We start from the raw sequence: 9,826 nt of genomic DNA on the forward strand, positions 1-9,826 counted from the left end.
CAATGAGAAGCCTGTGCCGCCCCCTGGGGCCAGAGTCCGAACATTGCAACCATTCCTACGCAGGGACCCGGCACATTCCCGCCTCCTGTCCTGTTCTGGACCTGGCCCAGACACACCCACTATATCCTGACAGCTCCCAGATGGTGGGAAAGGAAAGCTCTCCGGACTCCGCAAAACATCCCAAAGCATTTAAAAACCTGCACAACAGTCCCCCCGCCCCCCGGGGCCCCCAGGAAGCCTCTAAGCCTTTCTAAAATCTTAGTATCTAAGCAGATGGGTAGCTCCTGGCAAGACTTCCAAAGAGGGCGCCTGGGTGGCTCAGTTGGTTAAGCGACTGCCTTTGGCTCAGGTCATGATCCTGGAGTCCAGGGATCGAGTCCCGCATCAGGCTCCCTGCTCAGCGGGGGGGGGGTGTGCTTCCCCCTCGGACTTTCTTCCCTCTCGTGCTCTCTGTCTCTCATTCTCTCTCTCTCAAATAAATAAATAAAATCTTAAAAAAAAAAAAAAAAAGACTTCCAAAGAGACCAGCACATTCATCCAACAAGCGTGCTTTCACGGAGGCCCTGCCCAGTGCCAGGCAGGCTGTGGGCTGAGATGAGGAGATGCCACTGATGCTCTCCACAGACACATAAACAAAATCACAGCACAAGATTAGGGCTGTAATGGGGAAAGCTGCCGGTGAGATCACGGAGGGCTTCCTGGAGGAGGTAGCAACTGGAAAGTCATCAGATTCTCTCCCTGGATCTAAGCCTTATGTGAAAAACCACCTTCTGGTCATTCTCCCCACCGTCACCACCACTCACTGATACTCTAGGCTTCAACCTCACAACACCCCTCACACTTTTCAGAAAGGACTGGGTTCCCCCTAGCCTCCATGGCTCTGCACTTGCTGACTGCCCTTCCCCTTACAGGGAAAACTCTTATTCAGTCTTCAAAACCTAGCTGAGTCGTTATGTCCTCCAGGAAGCTTTCCTTGACAAACCCCCGCCCCAAGAGTCTTTGGTTCTGTTTCCAGTTTCTCGCACAGCTCCTTGCCGCATTGACGCTTCTTGTCATCTGTTTACACATCTGTCCCCTCTCCGGTTTGTGAGCTCTTTAGATTCAGAGACTTTATCTTCTTTGTCATTGCATTCTTGGTGGCAGGCCTTGTGCTGGGTAGAGCAGTATGCGACATGCTTCCATGGGGTTCGGGAGGTTAGCTGTAGGATGCACAGCATTTATACGGTGCTTACTTCCCAACTAGCTCCTTCGACATTTGCCACAACCCAGGGCAGCAGGCAGGGCAGGAGTGATACGGAAACAACAGGCCGTCTATGGAAAACCTGCCATGAGCTGAGCACCATGCCAGGCACTGGGAGGGGACATTCATCTGGGCTTCAGTCAGCTGTGATTCTCAATGCCTGGCACACAGAAATGTTGGGTGAAATCCGACGTGTGTCTGGGAGCTAAGGAAGCTTGACCAGTTTTCTAGGATTTACTATCATCATGTCCTGACCCCAGGTTGCTCCCGGTACAGCCCTCTGGCATGCCTTGGCAGATGGAAGAATCTGTCTTCGTGGGCAATGGTCTATTTCTGTAGGCTCTGCCGTCTGAGTCAATCCTCCCCCTTGTCCAAAAAATGCCGAGGATGCAGTCTGTTGTGTTAACGTACCACTTGAGACATTTCTTTTAGTATCTAGAACCAGAAATTCGTCTTTCACCAAGAGTCAATCTCTCTCCCTTCTATCACATAAGAAGAATAAAATGACCTCTTAGTGTGTGCTCTTTCCCTCTGGCTGCCGGGAAGCTCGGAGACAAATAATAGTATCACAGGGAGGAGTCAGAGTCAGAACATTTCCTTCTCGCCCCCATGTATGGGGCTTCTTTAATTGAAACTTTCCTGTGTTCTTTATGGGAAGAGCAGGCGTAAATACGCTTTATGTGAGAAGCCGTGGGAACTGGGAAAGGGTCCAGGTTTAAGCAGAAGGCTGGCGAGAACCCCTTACTCTCTCTGAGCCCCAGGCTCCTCCTCGGCAGCCCCGGGATGAGGAGCTCTGCTGCCTTCCTCCTGCGGAGGCAGCTCTCCCATGAGGAGGACTGGCCATGGCCCAAGCCTCAGGGAGGGTCACGGTCAACTCCCTCCCTGCTGAGGTTATGCGTTTATAACCTTGAACACTTTCACACTTCCAATCCAGTGTGGCCAGAAGTTTCATTTTTAAAGAGGAGTCAGAAAAAGAGATTCCTCATGTGAAATCTCCTGACTTAGAAATGTTGCCAATTAATTTGCATTTTTTCCCCCAAAACGCTGTGTTGGACAAACCAAACTTGGCTGCAGGCCAGATTTAGCCTGAGGCCCCTGCAGGCTCAGCCAGTCCAGCCGTCCGGGTGGCCTGGGTGGGTTACTTCTCTCCATACTCGTTTCCTCCTCTGTAATATAACGTCCTCACTCCCGCTATTTTCCTCCCAGCACCCGTTCCCTCCTTTACGCAACTGGCCCTGCCCACACCCTCCTCCTCGGACCATGCGATCAGTAGGCTGTCTCCGCCCCTGGCTCCAGCGGTGGGTACCAGAGCTGCCTGGCAATGGGGCACCCCATGCCCTGAGCCCAGGTGGCCCCGGGGGGGGGGCAATGGGAGTCCACCCCCTGAGCTTTTGCTGGAACAAGATGCCTGCTCCCCTCTGAAATCAAGGTGCTAAGGGCTGTGGGAGCCTAGGACTGCCAGGGAAACTTGACCACCACGTGGAGAAAGTCTGCCTGGGAATGCAGCCCACACAAAGGAAACCAGGACTGAGGGAGACAGACAGACAGACAGAGAGATGGCAGGTCCTGGTGACATCCTTGAGCACCAGGGTCCAGCCAAGCCTGAGTCTCGACCTGAACCCCTTTATTTCAGCTGATTTCACTTTGGCGTCTTGGGCCAGGGCCAGGCTAGGGTGAGGCCAGAGAGGCCTCGAGGGCACAGAATTGAAGGAGGCACTTGGGTGTGAGCCCGAGGTGCCTCTCTGGCCTCACCCTGGCCTGGCCCTGCAACCCAGGGTACGTAAGACCTGGGTTTGCCCCATGCAGGAAGAGCAGCCCCAGCCCTCCAGGTGAGAGGAAGCAGCTGTCGCCTGCCCTCATTCCTTAAATGGGTCATGTGCCCAAGCGAGCCCTGCTCTGGGGTCAGGAGATCTGGTCCAAATCTCAGCCCACTGCCCCACAGCCTCAGCTAACCCCTAGGATAATGGAATGGTACTTACTTGTGTCCCTGTGTTCTCCCCCTCTCAAGGAGGCAGACTTCTTAAATGGTCACACGGCCACCCAGCTGAAGAATATACTTCCCAGGAGCGCTTGGGTGGCTCAGTCGGTTAAGTATCTGCCTTCGGCTCAGGTCATGATCTCGGGATCCTGGAATCGGGCTCCCTGCTCAGCAGGGAGTCTGCTTCTCCCCCTGCCTCTGCCCCTCCCTCATGCTTGTTCTCTGTCTCTCTTTCTCTCTCTGTCTCAAATAAATAAATAAAATCTTAAAAAAAAAATAAAATAAAAGAATATATTTCCCTCCCCCCATTGCAGCTAGACCTAACCATATGACGAAGTACTGACCAGTAGGATGTAAGGGGGCGGGGGGTACAGCCATCACAGAGTGTTCCTCAAGGGAGGGGATACACTTCCTTCCACCTTGCTGCTCTGGGTGCAGATGAGCCCTCTGGATTTTGCCCCCCGGGGCCACATCCCAGGCGCAGGGAAGCAGCAACTCAGGCCCCTGAACATGCGGGGACCCGGCCATCAGACCAGCTCCATGAACTGTACCGTGAGCAGGAAAGAACATTCTATTTGGCGTAAGGCCCTGTTGTTTTGCATCTCTGTGCCTGAATTCATATCCTAATAGGTACCCCACCCCATGTATTCCAGCTAACGGTTTCGGTTGTCCCGATTAGGGGGAGCGGGTGAGAGCTACTGGTTTCTAGTGGGTGGAAACCAGAGATGCTCATTATCACACAGCACACAGGACAGCCTCCCACAGCAGAGAACGATCTGGGCCACAATGTCAATAGTGCTGCTGCCGAGAAACTGCTTTACCTTCCCTGGAGACAGGTGTCCCCGTCCCTAAAAAGGGGAATACTGCACTCTCATAGTTTATGAAGATCCAACGAGATGACAGACATGAGCCTCCCTTCAGAAAAGGAGAGAGTCCTGCAAAAATGGTCATGAAGTCTTTATTATTGCAAGAAACTAAGAGGGGAGCTCCAGAGGAGGAGAGTGAGACAGGCTGACAATCACACAGGAGGAGGGCTCCCTGGTGGGGCTAGGGGGGTGGGAAGGGGGTGCTGGGGGTGTGCAGTACCTGAAGGTGCAGTACAGGGCAGGAAGGGGCTGGAGGGCGGGGGCCTTGGGGAAGGGGAGAGATAGAAAAGTCTGGCAGAGGGAGGGAGGTAGGAAGTGCTCCTGGTGGTCCCCGGGGCTACTCACAAGCTCGCCCTATCCCCACCACCTCCCACTCTGCCTCTCACACATACAGACCTGCATCTCCCCCTCCCCACATGCTTCTCCTCTTCCCCCAGACACTCTCTCTCTCACACACACACATACACACACCCTCCTTCCTCTGTGGTCTTACTCCTCTGCCACCCCATCACACACTCTCATCAATGCCAAGCCTGAGTCCAGAGGGGTGGGGCGGGGCTGGACCAAGCAGAGACCAAAGGCCCTCCAAATAGGGCCTTTTCCTTGGGTCTGCTTTGAAGTCGGCCATGTGAAGCTACAGGGTGGGTGCCTTGGGTGGCGGGGGCCGCTGAGCGTCACCAGGGATTCAGTGGGGAAGTGGGACTCTCTAGGTTCAGGACAGGCAGGGGCAGCGGTGCCTGACTCCAGGTGAGGGGCAAGAGTGCTGGGCAGCACAAAGGCACTGGGGGTCAGTGGGGGATTAAGCCCAGAGCTGGGGAGGGCAGGTGTGGGGTGAACTGGCTCGATGTGGAAAGCAAGCCCTGGGCCAGCAACAGTGACACCTTAAGGTACCCAGGTGCCCCATCTCAACAGGTGCAGCCAGGGTCCACCCCGAGCTCCCAGAAGCCTCTGCTGGGAGGGTCCAGGCAACAGAAGGATGGCCTGGAGGACCAGGGGTTGTCCTTTCTCTGCCCCAGGGTCTCCAAGCTGGGCGAAGCAGGGGAGGGAGCCCGGTGGCCGCCACCGTCCACCGGCGCGGGTCAGCTCAGACCTCTGGCCCTCCGAAGGCCAAGTTGTCGCGGACCATCAGAGTCTTGCGGAGGTCACGGTCCACCAGGGGGCGCTGCATGCGCCACTTGTGCGCCTCCTGCAGGCCAGGCTCGAAGTAGTAGATGCAGGCGCCGAAGCCCACCAGGATGAGCACCGAGATGACCAGGTAGACGGGCACGAACCAGTCCAGGAAGTGCGGCATCGCGGCGGCCTCAGCTGCCGAGACAGGGCGGTGAGTGCTGGAGGAGGCGCCCCTTGTCCCACCTGCCAGCCTGGCGGGACACGCGCGGGCTTCACAGAGCCACGAGGTCCGAGCATCACCTTACAGATGGGAAGGCTGAGGCCCAGGAGAGTGGCGTCCGCCCCCTGCCCCGGAGCGAGACCAGAGCTGCCCCCATCACAGGGATCCACCTAGCTCCTACTCACCCTTCAAGAAGGCAGCTTGTAGCTGAGGGCGGGACCTGGCTCAATCCCTCTGAGGCACGGGTGCCTCAGGCAAGTTGCCTAAACTCTCTGCTCTCAGCATCGTCGTCCCCTGTGAGGAAGGGAACGCGGACAGAGCCTAGTGGGGATTCAGAGCACTCAGTAAAGCTCAGCTGGGGCCATGCGTCCTCTGAGCCACCCCTCCCGGCCCTGACTGTGCAGTTGCAGATGCTGCCACTTGCCAGACCCTCACAGATGAGTGGGTCCCCAGCCACCCGCACATCCTGGCTGGGTGTGGCTTGGTGAAAGCAAGCTGAACAAACACCCATCCCCAGGGGATCGGGTTGGTGTCAACAGGGTCTGCACAGGCACCCGAAATTCAGGCCCAATTTCATAATTATAACACTGTGAACACAAGCGCCAGCCCAGAAAACTTGGGCCTCGGGCTTCCACATCTATAAAGTGGGCATGAAGATAGCACCTGGACCGCGGGGCTGTTGTGGCTGTTAAATGGGTTAATTTATGGAAAATACTCAGAATTAGTGCCTGGACCATAATCCATGCTACACAGTTCTTTGTTCTTACTCTCTGAGCCTCAGTTTCCTTATCTGTAAAATGGGGATAGAAGTAGGATCCATTTCTTAAGGTCACTGTGAATGTTTGACAAGATAAAGCCTGAAGAGCATTTAGCACCATGCTGCATGGCCCAGAACCAGCCCTTGTCTTACCTGTTGTTATTTCCAGCCAACCAGAGGCAGGAAAGCAGGAAAATGGAAGGTGACAGGTATAAGGTGCTTCACGAACGTTACATACACCCAGACCCCTTAGAATGGCCCAAAGTTACCCACAGCTGCACTTTGCCAACCTCTCCAGCCTCATCTCCCAGCCCATGTGCCGTCATATGGAACTGCTCATCAGTCACCTGTGTGTCCCTGGGTGTCCTACAATCTCCATCTTTCATAGGATGGAGATATCCTTTTCATTTTCATTTTCCCTGGGATGTCCTTTGTACTGTGTTCATGGGGCAGGCTCCTACTCATCCTTCAAAGGCCAGATCACAGACCATCTCTTCCAGGAATGCGATAAAGTAGGACCCATTTAACCCACCCTCAAACCCTTCCTGAGGAGTAAAAAAGGGGGAAGGGTGAGGAGCCCCACCTCTGCTTGCCAGGCAGGGAGAGCCCTATTAAGATGTGTTCACAAATCACGAGGCCTATGGGGTAGGTGTTACTGTCTACATTTTACTGAGGCCCAGATGGGTTCACTAACTTGCCCTGGGTTACCCAATTGGAAGGTGACTAAGAGCTGGGCCCCAAGCCCCCAGAGATGTCCTGAGGTTTGAGTCCTCCAGGGTGGGTAAAGACACCTGAGCAGAATGAAATGAGCAGAGGCCCACCTTGGCTTCTGGGGAAGGAAGAAAGGGGATGAATGGAACGACTCCAGGGCAAGCTAAAGAGAAGCCTTAGCTTCTCAGACCTCTGTCTCCAAACTCCAGCCCCTCTTGTCCTGCTACTTCCAGGTGGGTCTTCAGGGTGGGCTGTGACCCCCGGGGGGAGAGAGATGCTGCTTCACAGTCCCACATCCATCCCAGTGCTTGCCCCTGCCCCCCCCCCCCAGGGTCCCCAGTGGCCGCTCTGAAGCACGGACAGTGTCTCAAGGTGCCCTACTCATGGAGAAATAAAATGAAGAATGCTTAGCCATGCTCTCCTAACCATCTGCCTTTCTGGAGAGCCAAAGAAGAGAGTTCAAAATTGCTTTGGTGCAGCTGGGTTGAGGGGAAGTCAGGAAGAGGGGACCCCAAGCAGGAAGGCTGCTCCAAATGAACCTGATTGAGGCTAAAAGATTTGTGCCGCACCCCTGGCCGCAGGCAGGACCCCAGTCCCCTTGCAGCTTAAACATGAGAATGAGGGACTTGAGCAGAGCTGAAGCCACTCGGGCTGCAATGGTGTGGATCTATGGAGGACAGTTTAGAGTCCCCCAACCTCTCAGCCCTGTGAGCAAAACCCCAGGCAGTCCCGGGCAGACTGAGGACCCCTAGACCTTCTCCTGGATTCTCAGGGGACGCCTAGCTGAAACAAATCACTCGCTGGCCTTCTGCGTGACCTCGGCCGCACCTCACCCCCTCTGGGTTTCAGGGTTCCCCATGCACTGTGACAAGGTGGGAGAGGGGGTTACCAGATGATCTATAAGGAATTTTCCAGCCCCATTCTAGCCAAAGGACAGTGTGAGGGTTGTAGGGCCCCGCTGCCTGCCTCCCAAACCACTGGCAGTCCTCGGTGCCCCCTCCCCACCGCATGCCCGCAGACCCACCTCATGCCCTGCAGATGCCTGTTCCGGGGGCTCTGTGCTGAGCACACCACCTCAGCCTGAGCAGCTCAGCGTCGGCCTGCAGACTCAGTCGCAGCTGCTGTCCCCAAAGACACTGCCATCTGCAGCCGCCATGGGAGCTGGAGGCAGAGAAAGGGCGAGGCCAATGTCCCTCGTGGGAGACTGAGCCTCTCAGGCCCCGGGGCTCTGACTGACCAGGAGGGGGCAGTCCTGTGCTGGCAAGGCACACTGGTACCTCTCGCTGCCCATCCAAGACCCTTCCCTCTGCCCCCCACCCTCAGGATGGCGGGAGGCGGGACGTGTCTCAGCCAATCAGCAGACTGGCAGAGCAAGGGCTTTATCCTCCGTTGCCCTGGCAACCAGCCTTCTCTTCTGGATCCCTCGCACTGTGCACGTGGTACAGAAATGACAGTCAGGGCAGGGTTGGGAGAATTCGGGGAGGGACGGGAACCACCCAGCAGACTGCTGGGCCCCATGTTTGCTGAGCCTGGAGAGGAGGAGACCCCAGCTGAGATAAACGGAAGGGTTTGGAGGCTTGCCATTTGCAGGAAGGGAGAGATGAGGGTCCCCAGCAAGCGGATGAGGACACAGAAGTAGTGACTAGTAGAGCCAGGGAAAGTCATATGCTGTAGAGGAAAGAACCAAGACTGAGACTGAGACTCCGGACGCATTGGTCCAATGTAGACACTGCTTTCAGTGCTTTATTCATAGTAATTCATTTATCCGTCATCCAAGGTCACACAGCAAGAAAGTGACAATGCCAGAGTCAGAGTCCTAGCCTGGCCTTCAGGCCCCCACACAGGGGCTGCCTCTCCAGCTTCTGCCTCACCAGCCCCACGGTTCCTCTGGCTGGGATATAGCCTCAGATGGTTGTGACTCGCAGGCACTGAGCATCCCCACATCCCAGGCATGGCCCCACACACCATTCTGTCCGTCCTCCAGCTGATTGATGTTGAGAGCCCATCTGGGGATGAGGCAGCTACAGCTCAGAGAGGTGATGCTGCTTACCTTCTCCTTCCTCTAGGTCACCCAGCTCCTCAGTGACAAAGCCAGGGAGTGGGGGTGGGGTAAGGGGCCCACCTCCCAACTTGGGTCTTCCCTCCTGTGCTATAGACAGAGTGTCAGCAAAGTGCCAGGCACCCAGTGTGCATTCTGTAAACATCAGTGGTGATTGTCTCAGAAGAGAGAGCAGCCCCAGAGGCCTATGGGGCAGGAAAGAGGCTTCGAGGAAACACCTCCCCAGGGAGTCCATTCCCAGAAACCTGAGGACGGGCAGGTGGGAAATGCTGTGGGGAGAGATGCCTTAAGGATCATGGGTCCCCCACCCCACAGATACCCTGCCAGCTCTGGGACCATCTGGACCCCTGCAAGGGTGGTGAGTCCTCTCCAGCATATATAGGGCAAGGGGAGTGAGTTTGCATTCACAGGGGGATTTGTAATGAGACCGAGTACATATTTAGTAAAATACAAATCTTAAGTGATGAATGTTTACCTGTGTGTACAGCTGTGATCAATGTCTAAGAGATTTGCATCTCCCCAGACGGTTCCCTCCCGCCTGTTGCCAGTCAATACCCCCTTCCCAAAGGTACCCACTGATTTCTATCACCATAAATTAGGTTTTCCTGTATTTGCATTTAATGTAAATGGACTCATACAATATGTACTTCTGTGTCTGGCTTCTGTCACTCAACACAATGCTTTTGCTACTTAACCGATGTTGCTACATTGATCAGTGTACCACAGCTGGTTTATCTGCTGACCACTGAAGGACATTTGGGGTGTTTCCAGTATGGGACTATTGTGAGCAAAGCTTCAACAGTCTGGAGCGGGAGGACAGAGAGGGGTTGGGGGAGGGGCACGGAGAGACTTTCGGGGATATTGGACATGTGCGTTACATTGATT

Source organism: Neomonachus schauinslandi, chromosome 5, assembly GCF_002201575.2.
Source record: "Neomonachus schauinslandi chromosome 5, ASM220157v2, whole genome shotgun sequence".
In the NCBI taxonomy this organism is placed as follows: domain Eukaryota; kingdom Metazoa; phylum Chordata; class Mammalia; order Carnivora; family Phocidae; genus Neomonachus; species Neomonachus schauinslandi.